At 50.1% G+C, this 25,770-nt stretch overlaps 1 protein-coding gene across 3 annotated transcripts in view; it reads right to left on the reverse strand.

The window, feature by feature from the left end:
* TNS3 (tensin 3) overlaps nucleotides 1–25,770 on the reverse strand; it is a 269,285-nt gene that overhangs the window by 235,706 nt on the left and 7,809 nt on the right. The window lies entirely within an intron of this gene.

Genomic DNA, 25,770 nt, shown 5'->3' on the forward strand with positions numbered 1-25,770 from the left:
GCTGGAGAAGAGGAGGCTCCCAGGTGACCTTCTTGTGGCCTTCCAGGATCTGAAGGGGCCTACAAAAAAGCTGGGGAGGGACATTTTAGGCTATCAGGGAGTGCCAGGACTGGGGGGAATGGAGCAAAGCTGGAGATGGGGAGATTCAGGCTGGATGTGAAGAGGAAGTTGTTGAGCATGAGAGTGGTGAGAGGCTGGAATGGGTTGCCCAGGGAGGTGGTTGAGGCCCCATGGCTGGAGGTGTTTAAGGCCAGGCTGGCTGAGGCTGTGGGCAGCCTGCTCTAGGGTAGGGTGTCCCTGGGCATGGCAGGGGTGTTGGACTGGCTGCTCCTTGTGATCCCTTCCAACCCTGACTGATTCTATGATTCTATGATTCTATGATTCTATGATTCTATGATTGTATGAATCAGATCACACTCACCTGCTGAAACGTTCAGCTGGTACAAAACCAACAGAATCTCTCCCAAGCAGGAGGAATCACTTCAGTCCATACTTAGAGTGCACTGCATAAAATTCTGTTGTTAGTCTGACACTCGTTTGGTGCTCTGGAGAATTGATAAGGACAAGAAGCTTGCATAGTCATTTACCTGTCCTGATTGTGTTCAAGAAAAGACTGGATGAGGCACTTGGTGCCATGGTCTAGTTGACTGGATAGGGATGGGTGCTAGGTTGGACTGAGTGATCTTGGAGGTCTCTTCCAACCTGGTTGATTATGATTCTATGATTTACCCCATTTTCCTACCAACTGGTGAGGCTATGCAGGTTAGCAGCTTGCAAGGCAGAGGTAAGGGCATGTCTGCATTGCCCTCTACAGGCATGCTGAAAAGAAACAATGGGACTCCGCAGATCCAAAGCAGGTTCATTTACAGCAAGAACACAAACAGCACAGTATGTGCACTTAGAGTGCCCTGTGACATGACCAAAAAATGCCTGGTATTTAGCTTTATCCCAGAAACATTTTGCTATTCTCCCATTTTCTTAGAACTGCTCATTTTTCTTTCTTGAAAGGACAAAAAAAAAACATTAAGGAGAAAGTAGTGAGAAAGACAGCAATTGGTTAAGTCTGAAAGTGAAATTGTGAAGGCTGCAGAAAAGCCTCTCTGGTGCACTGTGTGACTGATGCTTTGTGTAACATATACTACCACTACTGTGCTCTAGAGAACGCTCCAGAAGATGCTTTCACACAAGTCTGGTGGTACTGAGTGAAGGAAGCTGAGTGTTGCTTGATGCAGAGAAAAAGGGTAGGAAAAAGAACTCAATGAAAAGCAGAACAGTTGCTGCTTTTCACTCTCCCCAGAACTCAATCGGTTCCTCTCACAGGACTCAGACACCAGTTCCACACAGAGGGGTGAGTTGCGCAATTCTTCTGCTCTTGTCATGGGAGGCAGTGATGAATCAAGTGCCATGTATCATGCACTGAGTGCAACGTGACTGGAAATCTACTGCAGAGAGCACAAAAACTGCTGCAACTGGCTACACAAAGTTCAACAAGACAGAGAACCCTGAGGGTGAGGTTGTAGTGTGCCTTATCGAACCTCGGTGCGTTGCTCCTTCTGTACTCTAAGCGCAGGCAACTGCCTCGATTTTGGCTGCACAGGAGCTTCAAAATGGTAAATTCCTCCTCATTTACCTCCTTTCTTCACGCTGTGAAGCAGGGCCCAGCTCAGAACAACACACAGAATCATAGAATCAGCCAGGTTGGAAGAGATCTCCAAGCTCATCCAGGCCAACCTAGCACCCAGCCCTGGCCAATCAACTACACCATGGCACTAAGTGCCTCATCCAGGCTCTTTTTCAACACCTCCAGACACAGCGACTCCACCACCTCCCTGGGCAGCCCATTCCAATGCCAATCACTCTCTCTGACAACAACTTCCTCCTAACATCCAGCCTAGACCTCCCCTGGCACAACTTCACACTGTGTCCCCTTCTTCTGGTGCTGCTTGCCTGGCAGAAGAGCCCAACCCCACCTGGCTACAGCCTCCCTTCAGGTAGTTGCAGGCAGCAATGAGGTCTGCCCTGAGCCTCCTCTGCTGCAGGCTGCACACCCCCAGCTCCCTCAGCCTCTCCTCACAGGGCTGTGCTCCAGGCCCCTCACCAGCTTCGTTGCCCTTCTCTGGACACATTCCAGTACCTCAACATCTCTTTTAAACTGACACATAGAGGACTTTCTACTCCTGAGAAAACAGCTCTGAGCTGGAATCTGCTGTAAACGTTGCGTGCCTATAAGCAACACTACCATGTGTATACATTAATTAATTAATTACTGCTGGAGATGGGTTGATTCTCTTAAACCAAATAAAATCCCAGGCTTTCTCCAAGCTTGAACAGACCATTCTACCTCACAGATATAATCCCATAGTATCAGCAGCCAATTATCAGTGCAGCCATAGAATAACTTGAACATAAAAAGCCACATTTTTACATGTCCACTTAGACCCTTCACAGCCTCAACACAAGGGGGAACTTCTTGACTGGAAGGGTCCCAGAGCACTGGCACAGGCTGCCCAGAGAGGCTGTGGGGTCTCCTTCTCTGGAGCCTTTCAAGGCCTGTCTGGATGTGTTCCTGTGTGATCTGTGTTAGATAGGATTGTCCTGCTCTGGCAGGGGGTTGGACTGGATGATCTCCTTGGGTCCCTTCCAACCCCTGACACCCTGTGAGCCTGTGACTGCAGGTTAGCCACCACTGCTTTCTAGAATGCAGAGCCAGAAAATTGACTTTTGAAGCATGAATTCAAAAGCAAGATCCTTTAGGTAAGAGTAGACAGAGCCACATTCTCTAAATATAAACAGGAAATCTATTTAAGCATAGATTTCCTTACAATTATCCTTTCTTAGGATAGGCTCAGTCTCTGTAATATGTCAAACCAGTGCTGTGCCTCGAGGAGCCTCAGTCTTTCTCCAGTGACACCACTATTGCCTGGCTGCTTTTTACAGCCCTACATCCCATCTCCAGTTGTCAGCTGTACCAAAGCATTAAGTCTACAACTACCTGAGGGGAGGTTGTGGCCAGGAGGAGGTTGCTCTCTTCTCTCAGGTGCCCAGCACCAGAACAAGAGGACACAGCCTCAAGCTGTGCCAGGGGAAATTTAGGCTGGAGGTGAGGAGAAAGTTCTTCCCTGAGAGAGTCATTGGACACTGGAATGGGCTGCCCGGGGAGGTGGTGGAGTCGCCGTCCCTGGAGCTGTTCAAGGCAGGATTGGACGTGGCACTTGGTGCCATGGTCTGGCCTTGAGCTCTGTGGTAAAGGGTTGGACTTGATGATCTGTGAGGTCTCTTCCAACCTTGGTGATACTGGGATACTGTGATACTTTGACTCCACCACCTCCCCGGGCAGCAATAAGGTCTCCCCTGAGCCTCCTCTTCTCCAGGCTAACCAATCCCAGCTCCCTCAGCCTCTCCTCGTAGGGCTGTGCTCAAGGCCTCTCCCCAGCCTCGTCGCCCTTCTCTGGACACGCTCAAGCATCTCAATGTCCCTCCTAAACTGGGGGGCCCAGAACTGAACACAGCACTCAAGATGTGGTCTAACCAGTGCAGAGTACAGGGGCAGAATGACCTCCCTGCTCCTGCTGGCCACACCATTCTTGATGCAGGCCAGGATGCCACTGGCTCTCTTGGCCACCTGGGCACACTGCTGGCTCATGTTCAGGTGGGTATCAATCAGCACCCCCAGATCCCTCTCTGTCTGGCTGCTCTCCAGCCACTCCGACCCCAACCTGTATCTCTGCATGGGGTTGTTGTGGCCAAAGTGCAGCACCCTGCACTTGGAGCTATTGAACACCATCCCCTTGGACTCTGCCCATCTGTCCAGGTGGTCAAGGTCCTGCTGCAGAGCCCTTCTGCCCTCCAACCCAGCCACATCTGCCCCCATAGTAGAGTAAGATTCATTCATAATAACCTTCATTTTAATTCCTTTTCTTTACCATCTGCTTGTAAGCCTGGAGACTTTCACATTTCCAGGCTTTTATCCAGAACCAGGAACTTCCCTCCTAATAAAGAAAATGGAGATGAGTGCCTCATTTTTGTCACAGAATTGTAACAGAATTGTCAGGGTTGTAAGGGGCCCCAAGGATCATCTAGTTCCAACCTCTCCCTGCCACAGGCAGGGACACTTTCCACTAGATCAGGTTGTCCAGAGCCACATACAGCCTAGCCTTTAAAACATCCAGGAATGAGGCTTTCACCACCTCCCTGGGCAACCTGTTCCAGTGTCTCACCACCCTCATGGTGAAGAACTTTTTCCTAACATCTAATCTAAATCTACCTTCCTCTATCTTGGATTGATTCCCCTTAGTCTTATTACTACCCAGCACCCTAAGAAGATCCTCCCCACCTTTCCTGTAGATCCCCTTCAGATACTGGAAGGCCACAAGAAGGTCTCCTCAAAGCCGCCTCTTCTCCAGGCTGAAAAGCCCCAACTCTCTCCTCATAGCAGAGCTGCTGCAGCCCTCAGAGCATCCCAGTGGCCCTTCTCTGGACACACTCCAGCATCTCCATATCCTTCTTGTAATAGGAGCTCCAGAACTGGAGGCAGTACTCCAGGCGGGGTCTCAGCAGAGCAGAGTAGGGGGAAGAATCACCTCCCTCTCCCTGCTGGCCACACTACTACTGATGCAGGTCTGGTTGTCCCTCTGGGCTGCAAGGGCACATTGCTGGCTCATGTTGAGCTTCTCATCCAGCAGCACCCCCAAGTGCCTCTCCTTATGGCTGCTCACTGTGCAGCCTATATCAGTGCCTGGGATTGCCCCAGCCCAGATGCAGGACCTTAGACTTGTTGAACCTCATGAGGTTGGCTTCTGCCCACCTCTCCAGCCTGCCCAGGTCCCTCTGGATGGATCCCTTCCCTCCAGCCTGTCTGCTACAGCACACAACTTGGTGTCATCAGCAATCTTGCTGAGAGTGCACTCAGTGCCTCTGTCCATGTCACGGACAAAGATGCTGAACAAGACTGGTCCCAGCACTGATCCTTGAGGACTCCACTTGTCACTGGCCTCCACTTGGCCATGAAGCCGTTGACAGCCACTCTTCAGATGCACCATCAAGCCAGTTCTTTATCCACTGAGTGGTCCATCCACTGAATCCATGTTTTTCCAGTTCAGAGACCAGGATGTCGTGTGGGACAGTGTCAGAGGCTTTGCTCAAGTGCAGGTAGATGATGTCAGTGGCTCTCCTCTTGTCTATTGGTGTTACTTAACTTCAGAATATGGACCTCATAAAAACACAGGACTGTTGCAAGACTCAGGATAAAATGAACAGGACAAGCAAGCACATCCACTTTCTCAGAGCTACTGGCAGAAGAAGATGTTACCTAGAACCACAGAAAAATGCTGTGCCCAAGGAATATCTTGCTGTTTGCCTAGGTCAGCAACACTCATACAGAACAGCTGTCACATGCTGCATTCAGAAGCTGCTGGGGCTTCCTCAACTTACATTACCCCAAAAGCAGCCTCACTGAGCTAGAGAGCTGCTCCTCTCTCTCCAGTATGGAGAACAGAACTAAGCCTAAAAGAAGGGATGTTGTCATGCACAAATTTCTTGTGCAATAAGGGGATTTCTCTTTCAAGCTCTGTTAAGCTTAGGGCTGGTTTGGATCATTTCTGTGCCTGCTGCAATGTGCAATGATAGCTTAGCTGCATGACTGGGATTTTTCTGACTGCTCTTCCCGAGGCTTTTCCCACTCACTTCTGTGATGCATATTGAATCATAAAATCAACCAAGTTGGAAGAGACCTCCAAGCTCATCCAGTCCAACCTAGCACCCAGCCCTAGACAGTCATCTAGACCGTGGCAGTAAGTACCCCATGCAGGCTTTGCTTCAACACCTCCAGGCACAGTGCCTCCACCACCTCCCTGGGCAGCCCATTCCAATGCCAATCACTCTCTCTGACAACAACTTCCTCCTAACATCCAGCCTAGACCTCCCCTGGCACAACTCGAGACTGTGTCCCCTTGTTCTGTTGCTGGTTGCCTGGCAGAAGTCACTTGCATTTAGTGGAGGAGAGAGGGTCCAGGAAAAGAAACTCAGCAGGCTTTTAAGGTTCTGTTTTAACCATCCCCCATAAAAAGCCATAAAGCTCAACTTAAAGCACACCAAAGGCTGCGTTCTGCGATCACTGCTGTGTCCATAACTCCGCAGAACAGCTGAACCCAAGTTACCAGGCCACCATGCTGCAAGCTAGGAGTAAGCTACCATATGAGCAGCAAACACGTTAGTTAGCACCTTAACAAACTTCAGGAGGACACTGCAGTCACATTCAGATAGCTTATCTGCAGGAACATAACTGAGGAAGCATAACTCCTCGGCTCACCATAAGAGAGCCTCTTACTACTGACTCGACAACAAGGCAACCGTTGACCTTTAACCATTCCTATCCTGTCTCTGCCTGGGGATAAATTGTGGGCACAGACTTACACACAGACACACATTTATAATCCTTGTACCATTTAACCAGATTACACCAAAAAAAGGTTCCCCAAAGGAAGCAAGATTAAAAACACAACCTCTATTGTTCACAACTGTGGCCACAGAAACCTCAAGTGTGCACACCATGCAGCCTCCGCTCTGTGCCCTGAGGAGTTCTCCTAACTACTGCTTTGTAATTCACAGTATCCCAGTATCACCAGGGTTAGAAGAGACCTCACAGATCATCAAGTCCAACCCTTTACCACAGAGCTCAAGGCCAGACCATGGCACCAAGTGCCACGTCCAATCCTGCCTTGAACAGCTCCAGGGACGGCGACTCCACCACCTCCCCGGGCAGCCCATTCCAGTGTCCAATGACTCTCTCAGGGAAGAACTTTCTCCTCACCTCCAGCCTAAATTTCCCCTGGCACAGCTTGAGGCTGTGTCCCCTCGTTCTGGTGCTGGCCACCTGAGAGAAGAGAGCAACCTCCCCCTGGCCACAACCTCCCCTCAGGTAGTTGTAGACAGCAATAAGGTCTCCCCTGAGAGATACTACAGGAGTGCAGGAGAGATCTCATGTTCAACTTTTGGTAATGATACACTTGAAATTAAAGCCAAGAAAGGAAAGCTGCTTTCTTTTCCTTCATTTGGATGCCAGAGAGAGGTTTAATTGGCAGTGCAAGTGCAACTATTCCATTACTGTTCTGCCCCGGTACTTCCAACGGCAGAGGGACACAACAAGGGGACAGAGTCTCAAGTTGTGCTGGGGCAGGTCTAGGCTGGATGTTAGGAGGAAGTTGTTGTCAGAGAGAGTGATTGGCATTGGAATGGGCTGCCCAGGGAGGTGGTGGAGTCGCCGTGCCTGGAGGTGTTCAAGAAAAGCCTGGCTGAGGCACTCAGTGCCATGATCTGGTTGACTGGCTAGGGCTGGGTGCTAGGTTGGACTGGATGATCTTGGAGGTCTCTTCCAACCTGGTTGATTCTATGATTCTGTAGAAGAATACCATTTCTGCCCATCAAAGAGGTCACTCAGGAGTCTGATCCCAAACACTAAAGCACAGGAGAGTAGATTTAATTAACTCTGCTGCTTTACAGAGATCCTTTTCTTAAATGCACTTACTACTTCTCTTTCCTCCTTTCCCAAACCAAACAGCATTCACTGAATTGCCTCTCCACCACCCAGGTCACAAAACAGCTTCAGCATCCAGAGAGTGATACAGAAACAGGGTTTGCCAGAACTAAATTCAAACTGAACCTTCTCCTTTGATAACAAGAGGGACACACATCAACAGAACAGTTCTGGCTTTCACAAACCTGCCAAAACTTTGGCCTCTGCCTGCCCTCTCCCTTCCAGCCAGTTGCTCTGTTAATCACCCCACGCCTAGTCAACAAGGGCTCCCTCCCCCTCACTCCCTCTCCCTCCAGACACATGATGGTAAACTAGGGGGAAAAAGGGAGCTCAAGACAGCCAAGTCCTCTGACTGTACTCTGGAAACTCTCTTATTGTCATTTTCTCTATGTTCCAAGCAGAAGGTAGCATTGAGCAGCAACCTTTCAAGGCAGTCTTCACCACCTACATCTGTGTGTTGCTCTGAGTGAGACACATCCAGTTACAAGCGTACCTGAGGGAAGAGAAGCTTTTCTGTCTCTCACTCATCTCCTCTGATTACAAAAATACTCTGACATCTGAGATGAAATTTCCTCTGTCAGTGCTGCACATGGCATCCCTAATGGTTTGCTGTTTCCTCTTGCTGTGCCAAGGCAATCAAGGAGCAGTCCATTTCGTGGAGAGCTACAAAATGACCCACAGCAGAGATGTGCAGAAACCGGCACAGGAAGGCTGACTTAAGATCACAAAACCACAGAATCACTAAGATTGGAAGAGACCTTTAAGATCATCAAGTCCAACCATTACAGCCACTACAGTGAAGTTTCAGCACCCACCAGCCTTTCCACGCAACTGCAATGTGATAACAAGCATTGCTGGTCACTTGTTACTTGACAATCTCCCTCCCTGAAAGCTCTCTCCTACCTGCAGTAGCAAGCAGGGAAAGGTGACCTCTGTTACTGCAGAGACAGTACAATAATAGAACCATAGAATCAGTCAGGGTTGGAAGGGACCACAAGGATCAGCCAGTTCCAACCCCCCTGCCATGCCCAGGGACACCCTACCCTAGAGCAGGGTGGCCAGAGCCCCATCCAGCTTGGCCTTAAACACCTCCAGCCATGGGGCCTCAACCACCTCCCTGGGCAACCCATTCCAGCCTCTCACCACTCTCATGCTCAACAACTTCCTCCTCACCTCCAGGCTGAACCTCCCCACCTCCAGCTTTGCTCCATCCTCCCAGTCCTGTCACTGCCTGAGAGCCTAAAAAGTCCCTCCCCAGCTCTTTTTGTAGCCCTCTTCAGATCCTGGAAGGCCACAAGAAGGTCACCTGGGAGCCTCCTCTTCTCCAGACTGAACAGCCCCAACTCTTTCAGTCTGTGCTCACAGCAGAGCTGCTGCAGCCCTCTGAGCATCATTAGTAAGTTTGCAGATGACACTAAGCTAGGAGCAGAGGAGGCTCAGGGCAGAGCTCATTGCTGTCTGCAACTACCTGAAGGGAGGCTGTAGCCAGGTGGGATTGGTCTCTTCTCCCAGGCAACCAGCACCAGAAGAAGGGGACACAGTGTGAAGTTGTGCCAGGGGAGGTCTAGGTTGGATGTTAGGAGGAAGTTGTTGTCAGAGAGAGTGATTGGCATTGGAATGGGCTGCCCAGGGAGGTGGTGGAGTCACTGTCCCTGGAGGTGTTGAAGCAAAGCCTGGCTGAGGCACTTAGTGCCATGGTCTGGTTGATTGGTTAGGGCTGGGTGCTAGGTTGGCCTGGATGATCTTGGAGGTCTCTTCCAACCTGCTTGATTCTATGGTTTGCTTTCATTTGCATCCTTTGCAGGGGCATCCTCAGAATCTTTCTGATTTCTGAAATGTAGGTGGTTCCTGTAGGACTGTGTTGGGATTTTACCCCTCTGTTTTGGTTACAATAACTAAAGCAATACACAGTCTGCCTGACAAGCAAGGATCCAAAGGAATGTAAAAGCACATCCAAGGAAGAAGGAGGCAGTGACAATTGATTAGGGAGAGTGAAAAGTGCAGAGCAATAGTGAAGGGGGATTGAGTCACAAGCCGCTCAGGGTAACCACACTGAAACCATATAACCACTGGCACAGAAGTGAAAAGAGAGTGCTGGAATGAGGAGGAACTTGCTTTTTGAGGTTCTAACCAAAAAATACATGCTTCCTCCTGATCTTCACAGCATTTCCCATCAGTGAGGCCGTGCCTGGGAATTGCCAGTGAAGCTGGAGGATTGCAATGGCACCACCTGGGTGCCAGATCTGGGGATGCTGCCTGGGCTTCTCAGAGCCTCCCCTCTTTCCACTTAGAGTAGAATCATAGAATCAATCAGGTTGGAAGAGACCTCCAAGATCATCCAGTCCAACCTAGCACCCAGCCCTAGCCAATCAACCAGACCGTGGCACTAAGTGCCCCATCCAGGCTTTGCTTCAACACCTCCAGGGACAGTGACTCCACCACCTCCCTGGGCAGCCCATTCCAATGCCAATCACTCTCTCTGACAACAACTTCTTCCTAACATCCAGCCTAGACCTCCCCTGGCATAACTCGAGACTGTGTCTCCTTCTTCTGGTGCTGGTTGCCTGGCAGAAGAGACCAACCCCACCTGGATACAGCCTCCCTTCAGGGAGTTGTAGACAGCAATGAGCTCTGCCCTGAGCCTCCTCTTCTGCAGGCTGCACACCTGCAGCTCCCTCAGCCTCTCCTCACAGGGCTGTGCTCCAGGCCCCTCACCACCTTTGTTGCCCTTCTCTGGACACCTTCCAGTACCTCACTTCTGCTACAACAGCAGATGATACACTAAGCCTGTACAAACTATCTGCTCTATTCTAAGTACAAACCTTGGTCAGAGTTGATGATAACTGACAGTTACTTCAGAACAGGGGATGCCACAAGAGCATCCTACACAAAGCTTCAGAACAGGGCATGCAGCAGGAGCATCCAGAGAAGCAGTTACACCAGGGTTCAGAACAGGGCATGCAGCAAGAGCATCCCACACCAAGCTTCAGAACAGGGGATGCAGCAGGAGCATCCATAGAAACAGCTGCACAAAGCTTCAGAACAGGACCTGCAGCAGGAGCATCCAGAGAAGCAGTTACACAAAGCTTCAGAACAGGGCATGCAGCAGGAGCATCCTACACCAAGGTTCAGAGCAGGGGATGCAGCAGGAGCATCCTACACCAAGGTTCAGAGCAGGGGATGCAGCAGGAGCATCCCACACCAAGGTTCAGAACAGGGGATGCAGCAGGAGCATCCCACACCAAGGTTCAGAGCAGGGGATGAAGCAGGAGCATCCCACACCAAGGTTCAGAACAGGGGATGCAGCAGGAGCATCCCACACCAAGGTTCAGAACAGGGGATGCAGCAGGAGCATCCCACACCAAGGTTCAGAGCAGGGCATGCAGCAGGAGCATCCCACACCAAGGTTCAGAACAGGGGATGCAGCAGGAGCATCCCACACCAAGGTTCAGAACAGGGGATACAGCAGGAGCATCCTACACCAAGGTTCAGAACAGGGGATGCAGCAGGAGCATCCCACACCAAGGTTCAGAGCAGGGGATGCAGCAGGAGCATCCCACACCAAGGTTCAGAACAGGGGATGCAGCAGGAGCATCCCACACCAAGGTTCAGAACAGGGGATGCAGCAGGAGCATCCCACACCAAGGTTCAGAGCAGGGCATGCAGCAGGAGCATCCCACACCAAGGTTCAGAACAGGGGATGCAGCAGGAGCATCCCACACCAAGGTTCAGAACAGGGGATGCAGCAGGAGCATCCCACACCAAGGTTCAGAACAGGGGATGCAGCAGGAGCATCCCACACCAAGGTTCAGAACAGGGGATGCAGCAGGAGCATCCCACACCAAGGTTCAGAACAGGGGATGCAGCAGGAGCATCCCACATCAAGCTTCAGAACAGGGGATACAGCAGGAGCATCCCACATCAAGCTTCAGAACAGGGGATGCAGCAGGAGCATCCCACACCAAGGTTCAGAACAGGGGATACAGCAGGAGCATCCCACACCAAGGTTCAGAACAGGGGATGCAGCAGGAGCATCCCACACCAAGGTTCAGAACAGGGGATACAGCAGGAGCATCCCACACCAAGGTTCAGAACAGGGGATACAGCAGGAGCATCCTACACCAAGGTTCAGAACAGGGGATACAGCAGGAGCATCCCACACCAAGGTTCAGAACAGGGGATGCAGCAGGAGCATCCCACACCAAGGTTCAGAACAGGGGATACAGCAGGAGCATCCCACACCAAGGTTCAGAACAGGGGATACAGCAGGAGCATCCTACACCAAGGTTCAGAACAGGGGATACAGCAGGAGCATCCCACATCAAGCTTCAGAACAGGGGATACAGCAGGAGCATCCCACACGAAGGTTCAGAGCAGGGGATGCAGCAGATGTGCACTGCATAATAAACATCACCAATCCCAGGCCTGGCATCATACAGGAAGCATAGCAAAGGCTTTTGGCTCATCTGTGACAGGATGTCTGCTGGGCTGCATTCTGCTAATTTCATTTGTGCAGCTCAGTCTTCAGAGCTGTAGAGAGGAATATGAAACATTTCACCCCAAGGCCAGCTATTCCAGTAAGTATTTGTCTTGCCTAGGCAAACTTTTGTTTGCCTGTTTAAGCATTTAACTTCCCATGGAAATATTCTATATCCTCTACTTTTTGTTTTGTTTTCCCATACACTGCTGCTTTGTCTCAGCACAGCCAAAGCAAACACCAGCACAGACTTGTGGCTTTCCAAGTAAGAAGGTAAACAAACAAAGCTGCTCTCTACATCTACCTGAAGGGAGGCTGTAGCCAGGTGAGAGGCTGAGGGAACTGGGAGTGTGCAGCCTGCAGAAGAGGAGGCTCAGGGCAGAGCCCATTGCTGTCTACAACTACCTAAAGGGAGGTTGTAGCCAGGTGGGGTTGGTCTCTTCTGCCAGGCAAGCAGCATCAGAAGAAGGGGACACAGTGTGAAGTTGTGCCAGGGGAGGTCTAGGCTGGATGTTAGGAGGAAGTTGTTGTCAGAGAGAGTGATTGGCATTGGAATGGGCTGCCCAGGGAGGTGGTGGATTTGCTATCCCTGGAGGTGTTGAAGCAAAGCCTGACTGAGGCACTTAGTGCCATGGTCTGGTTGATTGGCTAGGGCTGGGTGCTAGGCTGGCCTGGATGATCTTGGAGGTCTCTTCCAACCTGCTTGATTCTATGAGTCTATGATGCCTAGACCCTTAGTGACCTAAATGTATAACTGCTGGATAAACAGTAAAGCAAGCCAGTACATGCATACACACTACAGAAATTCATGCAGCTTGTGCTAATTTTTCTCCTCTTGGTCCTTCATCTTTTGGCTCACTCTCCCCATCTTTTCCTCATGCCACCTCTCATTTCCCTAACTTATTTTTGCCTCTCACTTCTCATCCATTTTCTGTGCAACTCTTGCTTTGATAGCCAACTCCTGAACCTTTCTGCTCAAGATCTCCTTTGTTCTCTCCCTTCCTTTTTGCATCTCCACAAACAAATCATTCACTCCCTGCTTCCTGCTTTAGAGTCCCCTCTCATTCTACCCTACCCTCTCTCTTTATTCCTTTCTCCCAGTTGCCAAAGGTTTAAGGTCAAGAGATCAAGCAGCAGCTTTGTTACACAGATGGGGTAGGAAGAAAGCAGAGGGAACAGAGGGATTCTGTTAAAGTTCAGTTTCTCCTTCTGTTGAGAGCCAAAAAGACTCTGAGGAGTGAAGCTGAAGGTGGGGAGGTTCAGCCTGGAGGTGAGGAGGAAGTTGTTGAGCATGAGAGTGGTGAGAGGCTGGAATAGGTTGCCCAGGGAGGTGGTTGAGGCCCCATGGCTGGAGGTGTTTAAGGCCAGGCTGGCTGAGGCTGTGTGCAGCCTGCTCTAGGGTAGAGTGTCCCTGGGCATGGCAGGGGGGTTGCAACTGGATGATCCTTGTGGTCCCTTCCAACCCTGACTGATTCTATGATTCTCTGACTCAGGCTTGAGCCTTCTTGTACAGCTACCAAATCAGCCTTTTAATCAGCCAAATGTCTTGCTTGACAAATCTGCAATCCTTCCCCAAATCCAACAGAGGGGTGACTACAGCAGGCATGTGCCTTTGGATGTGTTACTCTTTTTGTCTCATTCCTGATGTCAAAGAGACCCTGAGTAAACATAAACCCTTTGCTCCTCTGCCACCTTCAGAAGTAGAAAGCTTGTTTACACAAATCTGGCACGGCTGGGTGGACCAGCAAGCAAAACTGTGCCTCTCAGGAGGGCACCAGATATCAACTTGCAGGCAGATCAGGAAGTCAGGAATAAGATACTCTTCCTGAAGTAACTCCCAGAGTACAGTTACAACAGCTGAAAAGGAAGGAAATTGGTTTAGGGTTGGTTGTTTTTTATTTCCCACTAAATGTTTAAGTCTGTTGGATGCAAATTTACAGGAAAAATATGAAGTTATAATAAAAATGAGTCAAGGGATGGAACAAGATTTGTTTCTTTCCTCTGATGGATGAATATGTTGTAGTTCAGGGTCTTTCTTTGGTTTTCCTTAACATAATCTAAGCTCTTAACACAGAAGCAGCCAAATTTTCTGCAAATGGTCACACTTTCAGTGAAACATCTCTTAGGATCTCCAGAATCAGTTTCAGAGAGATATCTTCTACACAGAGCAGCTTATTTGTATGTCACAAGAAGCAATCCCACAGCAAAGAGTATTGCAATGGGGAGAGAAAGGCAGGGCAGGAGGAAAGCAGCAGCAGTGGCACTCATTTTGCTTTGGTCTTCTCTGACAAAACAGTCACAGGCAGGTATTTGATCTAATTAAAGCACACAGAAGGCTTTCAAGGGAGGGGATTCTCCCCCTTTGCTCTCATAAGACCCCACCTGGACTGCTGAGCACACAGAAAGCTATCAAGGGAGGGGATTCTCCCCCTTTGCTCTCAGAAGACCCCACCTGGACTGCTGAGCACACAGAAGGCTATCAAGGGAGGAGATTCTCCCCCTTTGCTCTCATAAGACCCCACCTGGACTGCTGAGCACACAGAAGGCTGTCAAGGGAGGGGATTCTGCCTCTTGGCTCTGCTCTCCTCAGACCCCACCTGGACTGCTGTGTGCAGCTCTGGAACCCTCAACACAAGAAGGACGTGGAACTGTTTGAGACAGCCCAAAGGAGGTCACCAAGATGCTCAGAGGGCTGCAGCAGCTCTGCTATGAGGACAGGTTATGAGAGCTGGGGCTTGCTCTTAGTGCCATTGTCTGGTTGACTGGCTAGGGCTGGGTGCTAGGTTGGACTGGATGAGCTTGGAGGTCTCTTCCAACCTGGCTGATTCTATGATTCTATGATTTTCAGCCTGGAGAAGAAAAGGCTTTGAGGAGACCTTGGAGTAGCCTTCCAGTATCTGAAGGGGGCTACAGGAGGACTGGGGAGGGACTATTGACAAGGTCTTGCAATGACAGGATGAGGAGGAATGGGTTTAAACTGGCAGAGGGGAGATTCAAACTGGATGCTAGGAAGAAGTCGTTTGCAGTGAGGGTGGTGAGACACTGGCACAGGTTGCCCAGGGAGGTTGTGGAGCACAGAATCACCCAATGTGATCAAATGAGCTGCCCAGGGAGGTGGTGGAGTCACCCACCCTGGGTGTGTTTAAGGGTGGTTTGGATGTGGTGCTTAGGGCTATGGTTTAGATGACTCTTGTAGAGCAGGGTTCTATGTTGGACTTGGTGATGCTGAGGGGCTTTGACCTTCTTGTGGCCTTCCAGGATCTGAAGGTAGCTACAAAAAAGCTGGGGAGGGACTTTTTAGCTCTATGGGAGTGACAAGACTAGGGGGGATGGAGCAAAGCTGGAGATGGGGAGAGTCAGAGTGGACATGAGGAGGAAGTTGTAGAGCATGAGAGTGGTGAGAGGCTGGAATGGGTTGCCCAGGGAGGTGGTTGAGGCCCCATGGCTGGAGGTGTTTAAGGCCAGGCTGGCTGAGGCTGTGGGCAGCCTGCTCTAGGGTAGGGTGTCCCTGGGCATGGCAGGGGTGTTGGACTGGCTGATCCTTGTGGTCCCTTCCAACCCTGACTGATTCTATGATTCTATGAATCTATGAGCGCAGCCCTACGAGGAGAGGCTGAGGGAGCTGGGGTTGGTTAGCCTGGAGAAGAGGAGGCTCAGGGCAGAGCTCATTGCTGTCTACAACTACCTGAAGGGACATTGTAGCCAGGTGGGGGGTGGCCTCTTCTGCCAGGCAACCAGCAATAGAAGAAGGGGACACAGTGTGAAGTTGTGCCAGGGGAGGTCTAGGCTGGATGATAGGAAGAAGTTCTTCACAGAGAGAGTGATTGGCATTGGAATGGGCTGCCCAGGGAGGTGGTGGAGTCACCATCCCTGGAGGTGCTCAAGAAAAGCCTGGATGGGGCACTTAGTGCCATGGTCTGGTTGACTGGATAGGGCTGGGAGATAGGTTAGACTGGCTGCTCCTTGTGGTCCCTTCCAACCCTGACTGCTTCTATGACTCTAAGAATCTATGAAATCTGGAAGCACTTTCAGAAGAATGCTTTTACTGCATGCTGGTTTTCAGAGTTTGAGGCCACAATATGACAGCAATTACAAGGGTAAGTCTTCCAGTGATGCCAGTAAGAGTTTTCAGTTTTCTATTTTTAGAAGTTCTTGGCAAAGGTTTCCTTTCTAATCCCAGCTCCTTGTTTCTCTACAGTGGCCCACACTGCCAGGATTTTAAAGGAAGAATGCCTTGTGGCTGATTTTGTTTTCTGACTTGTTACAGGAAGGACAAAATGTGCTTCTTCCCCTCCTCCTAGCCAAAAACAGAAGTTCAAAGGACTCTGAAGACTCCAGCAGCCACAAGTCCGTTCATCTGTGTTAAAACCCTGGTTCATGTCAGGATCCCAGCTTCATACCACAAACTCCCAACTTGAATCTTTCTTCACAGTAAACACAGACTGAAAATGCATTTCTCATGTCAGTGTTTGATAAGACAGCTTTCAGTTTGCAGTCACACCTGAGATACCCAACCTGGAGTCCTGTGTGCAGTTCTGCAGCCCCCAACACAAGAAGGACATGGAACTGTGGGAGCCAGTCCAGATGAGGCCATGAAGATGCTCAGAGGGCTGCAGCAGCTCTGCTATGAGGACAGGCTAAAAGAGTTGGGGCTGTGCAGCCTGGAGAAAAGAAGGCTTCAAGGGGACCTTGGAAGTGGCCTTCCATCTGAAGGGAACCTACAGGAGGGCTGGGGAGGGACTACTGACAAGGTCTTGGAATGACAGGACATTCTATGATCCTGTGCAATGATTTCTGTGTAAGTATTTCTATTTCCACTGTTGATTGCACATACTGTAGACATTATCAATAGGAAATATCTCTATGGTACTTTGGTGCAAAAAATAGAATGAAACAAAGGCAAGGAATAAGTAACCAGGAGTCCTTCTTAGTTCTGCTGCTAAGGTTTTGAATGACATTCAAATGCTCTAGCACTGACAACTTCAGCAGAGCTGCTAAACCTGAGATGAGAGAGGAGAGGCTGAGGGAGCTGGGGTTGTTTAGCCTGGAGAAGAGGAGGCTCAGGGGAGACCTTATTGCTGTCTACAACTACCTGAAGGGAAGCTGTAGCCAGGTGGGGTTGGCCTCTTCTCCCAGGCAACCAGCAATAGAACAAGGGGACACAGTCTCAAGTTGTGCCAGGGGAGGTCTAGGCTGGATGTTAGGAGGAAGTTGTTGGCAGAGAGAGTGATTGGCATTGGAATGGGCTGCCCAGGGAGGTGGTGGAGTCACCATCCCTGGAGGTCTTGAATCCAAGCCTGGATGAGGCACTTAGTGCCATGGTCTGGTTGACTGGCTAGGGCTGGGTGCTAGGTTGGACTGGCTGAGCTTGGAAGTCTCTTCCAACCTGGTTGATTCTATGATTCTATGAACCAGAGTCTTGCTAGAATCTCAGTCAGAGCTGCCCTAGGCTCAGCTTCCATCCTCCTAGCAAAGCCTTTGCCCCTCAGGATGGAGGCCAACCACAACGAAACCGAGCGCTTGGTTCTGGACAACTAATTCCACCCTGTTCCACAGTTAGCATCAGCAGCCCTTCAAGATGGATTTGCAAGGAAGAAATGAGATGAGTTAAGAAAAACATCTTTTCCTCCTTTTTTTTTGCTTTCAAAACAGACCCTTCCATTTCTGCTCCTTTTATGGATGTTCAGTGCAGAGATTGATTCCAGCTGATACATGAAAAAAGCGAGCCCCTTTTTCTCCCATGGGGAGAACAGCGAAGCGTCGCCGGCTGGTGGCACAGGGCCTGCCCCATCCCTCCCTGTCAGAGTTCTGACACTGCTCCTTTTTGGCTAGCCCCTCACATCTTTCAAGTCTTCATGACACCTGCAAATGTATTCCAAATAGGAATTCTTTCCAAGTGGGAGCTGAAGAAAGAATCACAGAATCACGGAATCAAGCAGGTTGGAAGAGACCTCCAAGATCATCCAGTCCAACCTAGCACACAGCCCTAGCCAGTCAACCAGACCATGGCACTAAGTGCCTCAGCCAGGCTTGGCTTCAACAGCTCCACGGACAGCAACTCCACCACCTCCCTGGGCAGCCCATTCCAATGCCAATCACTCTCTCTGACAAAAACTTCCTCATCACATCCAGCCTAGACCTCCCCTGGCACAGCTTCACACTGTGTCCCCTTCTTCTGGTGCTGGTTGCTTGGGAGAAGAGACCAACCCCACCTGGCTACAACCTCCCTGCAGGTAGCTGTAGAGTAATGAGCTCTGCCCTGAGCCTCCTCTGCTGCAGGCTGCACACCCCCAGCTCCCTCAGCCTCTCCTCACAGGGTTTGTGCTCCAGGCCCCTCACCAGCTTTGTCGCCCTCCTGTGGACACCTTCCAGTACTGCAACATCTCTCTTGAATGGAGGAGCCCAGAACTGGGCACAGCACTCAAGGTGTGGCCTGAGCAGTGCTGAGCACAGAGGCAGAAGAACCTCCCTTGTCCTGCTGCCCACACTGTTCCTGAGCCAGGCCAGGATGCCATTGGCTCTCTTGGCCACCTGGGCACACTGCTGGCTCATCTTCAGCTACTCTCTACCAGCACCCTCAGGTCCCTCTCTGCCTGGCTGCTCTCAGCCACTCTGTCCCCAGCCTGTAGTGCTGCTTGAGGTTGTTGTGGCCAAAATGCAGAACCCTGCACTTGGCCTTGTTCAGTCTCATCCCGTTGGCCTCTGCCCACCCATCCAGCCTGGTCAGATCCCTCTGTAGGGCTCTGCTACCCTCCAACAGCTCCACAGCTGCTCCTAGCTTGGTGTCATCTGCAAACTTACTGATGCTGGACTCAATCCCCTGGTCCAGATTGTCAGTAGAGATGTTGAACAGGACTGGGCCCAGCACTGATCCTTGGAGATCACCACTGGTGACAGCTGCCATGCTGTTCCGACACAGTTCCACAGGAGCAGCTTTTGCTATGTCTGAAAACACTGCAAGGTCTCTTCTGTCTGAGCCAACAGGTTCTCTTCTTTTTCCAGGTAGGATGCACTTGGTGCATTGGAAACTACCCAGAAGTCAACAGGAAATAGGTTAGGACTTACTCAGGGAAAAGTTGTGGGTCAAGTGACTCATAACACAAAGGTATCCCTTTGTGTCAGAGTAACTGCAAACCTAAGCTTCCTCCTACTTAGGACCTCAGGGCAATAGATTGGCCACCAGACTTCCCCCTGAATGACCTCAGCCCTCCTTGAGTTAGAACTGCCACTGCTGCCATGGCACTGGAACAGCTGAATGAACAGCTTACACTCACAATCATTAACAGGTGGACTCAATGATCTTCAAGGTCTTTTCCAAATGAATCAATTCCATGTACAATCCCAAGCACAACTCCAGGCTGGGTGGGGAATGGCTGAGAGCAGCCCTGAGGAAAAGGACCTGAGGGTCTGGGCTGATGCAAAGCTGAACAGGAGCCTGCAGTGTGAGTGCAGCCCAGACAGCAACCCTGTGCTGGGCTGCAGCAAGAGCAGTGTGGGCAGCAGGGCAAGGGAGGGGATTCTGCCCCTTGGCTCTGCTCTCCTCAGAACCCACCTGGAGTCCTGTGTGCAGTCCTGGAGCCCCCAGCACAAGAAGGACATGGAACTGTTGGAGCCAGGCCAGAGGAGGCCACCGAGAAGTTCAGAGGGCTGCAGCAGCTCTGCTGTGAGGACAGGCTGAGAGAGTTGGGGCTCTGCAGCCTGGAGAAGAGAAGGCTTTGAGGAGACTTTAGAGTGGCCTTCCAGTATCTGAAGGGGACCTACAGGAAGGCTGGGGAGGGACTACTGACAAGGTCTTGTAATTACAGGACAAGGAGGAATGGGTTTAAACTGGCAGAGGGAGATTCAAAATAGATGTTAGGAAGAAGCTCTTTGCAGTGAGGGTGGTGAGACACTGGCACAGGTTGCCCAGGGAGGTTGTGGCTGCTCCCTCCCTGGACCTGTTCAAGGCCAGGTTAGATGAGGCCTTGAGTGACCTGTTCTAGTGAGAGGTGTCCCTGCCTGTGGCAGGGGGTTAGAACTGGATGATCCTTGAGATACCTTCCAATCTAAACCATTCAGTGATTCTGTGATGATTACCTTCATGTGAATATAGTTCTTACAGTGCACATCAAAACAGTCACGGACAAAGCAGCTCTTTCCCCTGCTCCACCACGATGGCAAGGAAGATCTGTTCCAAATACCTACAGACAGGCTAGAGACACAACCCTTTGTTTATATAACCACCAAAATTATGTAGTGGGAAAGCCAGGTCAGAAATCCCCAGGTTGAACTCACACATCTTCTGCATCATCTTTCCTTCTCTCTGGCACAAACAGACACACACAAACACCTCCCCACATCTAGGTGCTGGAGTCACTGTGCCTGTGCCTAAATGGAGCTCTTGGAGCAGTGCATTCAAGAGCACAAACACCTCCCCACATCTAGGTGCTGGAGTCACTATGCCTGTGCTTAAATGGAGCTCTTGGAGCTCTGCATTCAAGAGCACAAACACCTCCCCACATCCAGGTGCCCATGCTTAAATGGAGCTCTTGGAGCAGTGCAGTTAGGAGCACAAACATCTCCCCACATCTAGGTGCTGGAGTCACTGTGCCTGTGCCTAAATGGAGCTCTTGGAGCTCTGCATTCAAGAGCACAAACACCTCCCCACATCTAGGTGCTGGAGTCACTGTGCCTGTGCCTAAATGGAGCTCTTGGAGCAGTGCATTCAAGAGCACAAACACTTCCCCACATCTAGGTGCTGGAGTCACTGTGCCTGTGCTTAAAGGAAGCTGTTGGAGCTCTGTATTCAAGAGCACAAACACCTCCCCACATCTAGGTGCTGGTGCCACTATGCCTGTGCTTAAAGGAAGCTGTTGGAGCTCTGCAGTCAAGAACAGAACACGATCACAACAGGCTGAACAAGTACACTGAAAGCCCATGAACTGACATTGTAATAAATCTCCAGGCTCTCCAGAGAGCCTTCATAAATTGCATGGGGAGCCTTCAAGGACAAAGACCCAAATGGTTTTAATTTCCCTCTTAGTGATAGCCTTAGTTAGTCCCAGATTTGGCAGGAAGCAGGCATTCCATGCCCCTTGGGCTTATATGGACATGAAAAAGAGTTTATGCTTGACATTTGCTTTAAAAACGTAATGAAAACCTTTTGCTCTTTCAAGTCCCAAACTTGCATTAGTTTCTGGGAGTCTTTTACTTTAAAAAAAAGCATTTGCTGGCTCTGATTGCTTGGATGAACGACAAGAAAGCATTAGGAGGAGGCTCTTTGTTAGTGTTATGTAGCAGATGACAAAGAACAGGGAGCAACAGAATGAAGATGCTGAACAGAACATTGACTCTCTGTCCTCCTTGAAACAGTTTTTGACACCAAAGAAGTGCCTCATGATGTCAAGTTCTGATTCATCTCTGGCAGCTCTCAATCAATAACACAAATGAAAGAATACATTGGATGTAGCCAGGTGGGGTTGGGCTCTTCTGCCAGGCAAGCAGCAACAGAACAAGGGGACACAGTCTCAAGTTGTGCCAGGGGAGGTCTAGGCTGGATGTTAGGAGGAAGTTGTTGTCAGAGAGAATGATTGGCACTGGAATGGGCTGCCCAGGGAGGTGGTGGAGTCGCCATCCTTGGAGGTGTTGAAGCAAAACCTGGATGAGGCACTTAGTGCCATGGTCTGGTTGATTGGCCTAGGGGGGATAGGTTGGGCTGGATGATCTTGGAGGTCTCTTCCAACCTGGTAGATTCTATGATTCTGTGTCCCCATGTTTGCTCCCTGAATGTCACATACAGCTGTTTGCCCAGTGCCCAATGGCACAGTCAGACAGTATGGCCATGGCCAGCACTGGTAACAGTGAGAGCCAACAGCAACAGCCCATGTTCCATCAGCTATGCTCCACATTCCCTGCAGACATGGAAAGGAGGCCTAACAGCTCCACAGTACCAGATGCACTTGGGATAGGTCAGAGCTGAGAAGGTTTGTTTCTCCCAGGCAACCAGCTCCAGAACAAGGGGACACTGTTTCAAGTTGTGCCAGGGGAGGTCTAGGCTGGATGTTAGGAGGAAGTTGTTGTCAGAGAGAGTGATTGGCATTGGAATGGGCTGCCCAGGGAGGTGGTGGAGTCTCCGTCCCTGGAGGTGTTGAAGCAAAACCTAGATGAGGCACTTAGTGCCATGGTCTAGAGTTGATTGTCTAGGGCTGGGTGCTAGGTTGGCCTGGATGAGCTTGGAGGTCCCTTCCAACCTGGCTGATTCTATGATTCTATGACATTCTCAGGACAGAAGCTATGAAAGGGCCAAGGACAGTTAGGCGCAAGAACAGGAAGCAGCACTTTAACAGAACTCTTTGAAGTCCCACAGCCAAAACAGAACCATCTTTTCTTGAGCACTCTTTCACCACACACACTCATGCCCTGTGTCTACAAGTACTTACACACACATTTTTGTACAAACAGAGGCATTAGTATTTGTTTAAACCTAACCTCTTCACATCCACACCCAGGAGGTAAAGATGCACCTAGGATTACCATTGTAAGTGTCCAAAAGCAACAGAGAAGGTCTAGCTTTGGTGACTCCAAAGGGGCTCTGGGACATGAGTGACTTTTTCTTAAAGCCCACAGGGTCCAAAAGGGCTTTAGAAAACAGTAATTACCTTGTCAGCTCTCCTTACACGACCAGCTGGCTGAGCTGGAAGCCAGAAAAGACTGGGATGAAACAGGGGTTGGCCCTTCCCCAGAGAGGGAGTCACTTCCATGACCTGCTGGACCAGGGCCAATGGGAAGAGCTACAAACTAAGCACAGGGGCATGACAAATCTGTGTGGATTAAGAGCAGCATTGTCAGGGAGCAAGGCATGCTCAAAGCTGGTCATCACATGGGATTCAGGAATGAACTCTGCTTCTGAGAGCCAGCTCAGAAATACCAGACTGAATCACCTCCTAACCATCAGGAGGTGAAACAATCACCCTTGCCCTTGCAAGCTGCTCAGGTTTGGTAAGTGTCCTTGCAAGAAAACGTGATGGGTGGTTGATAATAAGCAGAAATCTCAAAGACTTTGAGATAAACTTAGCTAAAAAGACTTCTTCCTTTAGTTTTATAGATGTATTATAAAAACAAACAGGCCAGGAAGCAAGGAGAGTGCCTACTGACTTCAGTTAGCTCTGCTTTCATGCTTTCTTTTTCTCTCTAGAAGTGGAAAAGCTCTGATAAACAGTAGCAGCAGTACTCTAAAACGCTCCATGTCTGTGTTACCTGTGATTCCTGATACACCTGCTCATGCTCTACATTCAGAAAGCAATCACAGAATCAACCAGGTTAGAAGAGACCTCCAAGCTCATCCAGGCCAACCTAGCACCCAGCCCTAGCCAGTCAACCAGACCATGGCAATAAGTGCCTCAGCCAGGCTTGGCTTCAACAGCTCCAGGGTTGTGACTCCACCACCTCCCTGGGCAGCCCATTCCAATGCCAATCACTCTCTCTGACAACAACTTCCTCCTAACATCCAGCCTAGACCTCCCCTGCCACAACTTCACACTGTGTCCCCTTGTGCTGGTGCTGCTTGCCTGGGAGAAGAGCTCAACCCCACCTGGCTACAGCCTCCCTTCAGGGAGTTGTAGACAGCAATGGGCTCTGCCCTGAGCCTCCTCTTCTGCAGGCTGCACACCCCCAGCTCCCTCAGCCTCTCCTTACAGGGCTGTGCTCCAGGCCCCTCACCAGCCTTGCTGCCCTTCTCTGGACACCTTCCAGCACCTCAACATCTCTCTTGACTTGAGGAGCCCAGAACTGGACACAGCACTCAAGGTGTGGCCTGAGCAGTGCTGAGTACAGGGGCAGAATAACCTCCCTTGTCCTGCTGGCCACACTGCTCCTGGTCCAGCCCAGGATGCCATTGGCTCTCTTGGCCACCTGGGCACACTGCTGCCTCATCTTCAGCTACTCTCTCCCAGCATCCCCAGGTCCCTGCTCTCCAGCCACTCTGGCCCAGCCTGTAGTGCTGCTTGGGGTTGTTGTGGCCAAAGTGTAGAACCCTGCACTTGGCCTTGTTCAATCTCATCCTTAACCAGTGCTGAGTACAGGGGCAGAATGACCTTCCTGGTCCTGCTGGTCACACAGCTGTCATGAAGCAGTGCTAAACTCCTCTTCCCACCATCGTGTAAGAAGCTAGAGAGGGCAGAAACTAAGACAGAAGTCCACCCACTGGGTAACACCCATCAAATACTCAGTACTGGGCACATGCTTTCTTTTTACATTCTCACTGTATTTTCTTTAGCCAGCATAGCAAAATCCTGTCTAGTTGGAAAATTTAATCCCACTTACTTTGTCTCTGTGTGTACTTAAACCAGAGCAGGCTGGAAAGAGAAAAGAAGCAAAAAGTTAGAGCACTGCTGTCTTCTCATCTGCTTTTAAGAGAAGGCCACTTAACATTTGGAGCTTTTCCCAGAAGCAATCAATTACAGAAAGTGGCAGGTCACATAAAATGAATTCACAAGACAAAAGTAGCTGCCACATCCAGCTGTTCTAACTCAGTCTTGTCATGTACTGTATGCCATAACCTCTCTCCTAATGGTCAAACCTAGATAGTGGGAATTCACAGAAATAAATCAGGAGCACAGCATATGAGCTTACAGAGCTCCTTGCAAGCTGTTATCTGGCTTCTCATTTACATCTCCTTTTCCTCCCTTCAGTCCCTCCTACATATGTCTCCCCAGCCCAGCTCACACATGAGAAAGTTAAGACAAAGAATATTGCTAACTACAACCCATGCTAGAGATGAAAATGGTCCCTCAAATATGAGTTTAATTTTCTGGGGGGTATTTGTGTTTTAACTGCCACAGGACAGCACTAGACAGCCTCTAGAAATCATTTCCTTCACTTGCCTGCAGTCCTGTGTGCAGCTCTGGAGACCCCAACTCAACAAGGACATGGAACTGATGGAGTCAGGCCAGAGGAGGCCACAAAGATGCTCAGAGGGCTGCAGCAGCTCTGCTATGAGGACAGGCTACAAGAGCTGGGGCTCTGCAGCCTGGAGAAGAGAAGGCTTTGAGGAGATCTTGGAGTGGCCTTCCAGTGTCTGAAGGGGGCTACAGGAAGGCTGGGGAGGGACTATTGATAAGGTCTTGTAATGACAGGATGAGGAGTAATGGGTTTGAACTGGCAGAGGGGAGATTGAAACTAGATGTTAGGATAAGGGTTATTTGCAGTGAGGGTGGTGAGACACTGGCACAGGTTGCCCAGGGAGGTTGTGGAGCACAGAATCACCCAATGTGATCTTTGATTTGATTCACATTGAGTGATTCTGTGCTCCATAACCTCCCTGGAAGTGTTCCAGGCCAGGCTGGATGAGGCCTTGAGCAACCTGCTCTAGTGGGAGGTGTCCCTGCCTATGGCAGGGGGTTGGAACTGGATGATCCTTGAGGTCCTTTCCAACATAAACCATTCTGTGATTCTATGATTATCTTATTGCATGAGAATGAATCAGGGTTCTCACACCTGATTTATCTGTTTCATGTTATACCAATAATGCTCTAAGACATCCTCTGACAGCTGTGTTCAGCACTGAAAGTTTTGCTGCTGCAAGAGCAATCAGACTCCAATTCAGCAACTGCAGGTATGTAAACCAGAACCTGTATTATACATAAACAGAATCACAGAATCAGAGAGTTTCTTAGGTTGGCAAAGCCCTTCAGGCTCATCAAGTCAAATCAGCAGTTGCACACTGACAAGTCCCTGACTAAACCAAATCCCTCAGCACAACATCTCATCACTGTGAATCACTATG

The sequence above is a fragment of the Pogoniulus pusillus genome, chromosome 32 (assembly GCF_015220805.1).
Source record: "Pogoniulus pusillus isolate bPogPus1 chromosome 32, bPogPus1.pri, whole genome shotgun sequence".
Classification (NCBI taxonomy): domain Eukaryota; kingdom Metazoa; phylum Chordata; class Aves; order Piciformes; family Lybiidae; genus Pogoniulus; species Pogoniulus pusillus.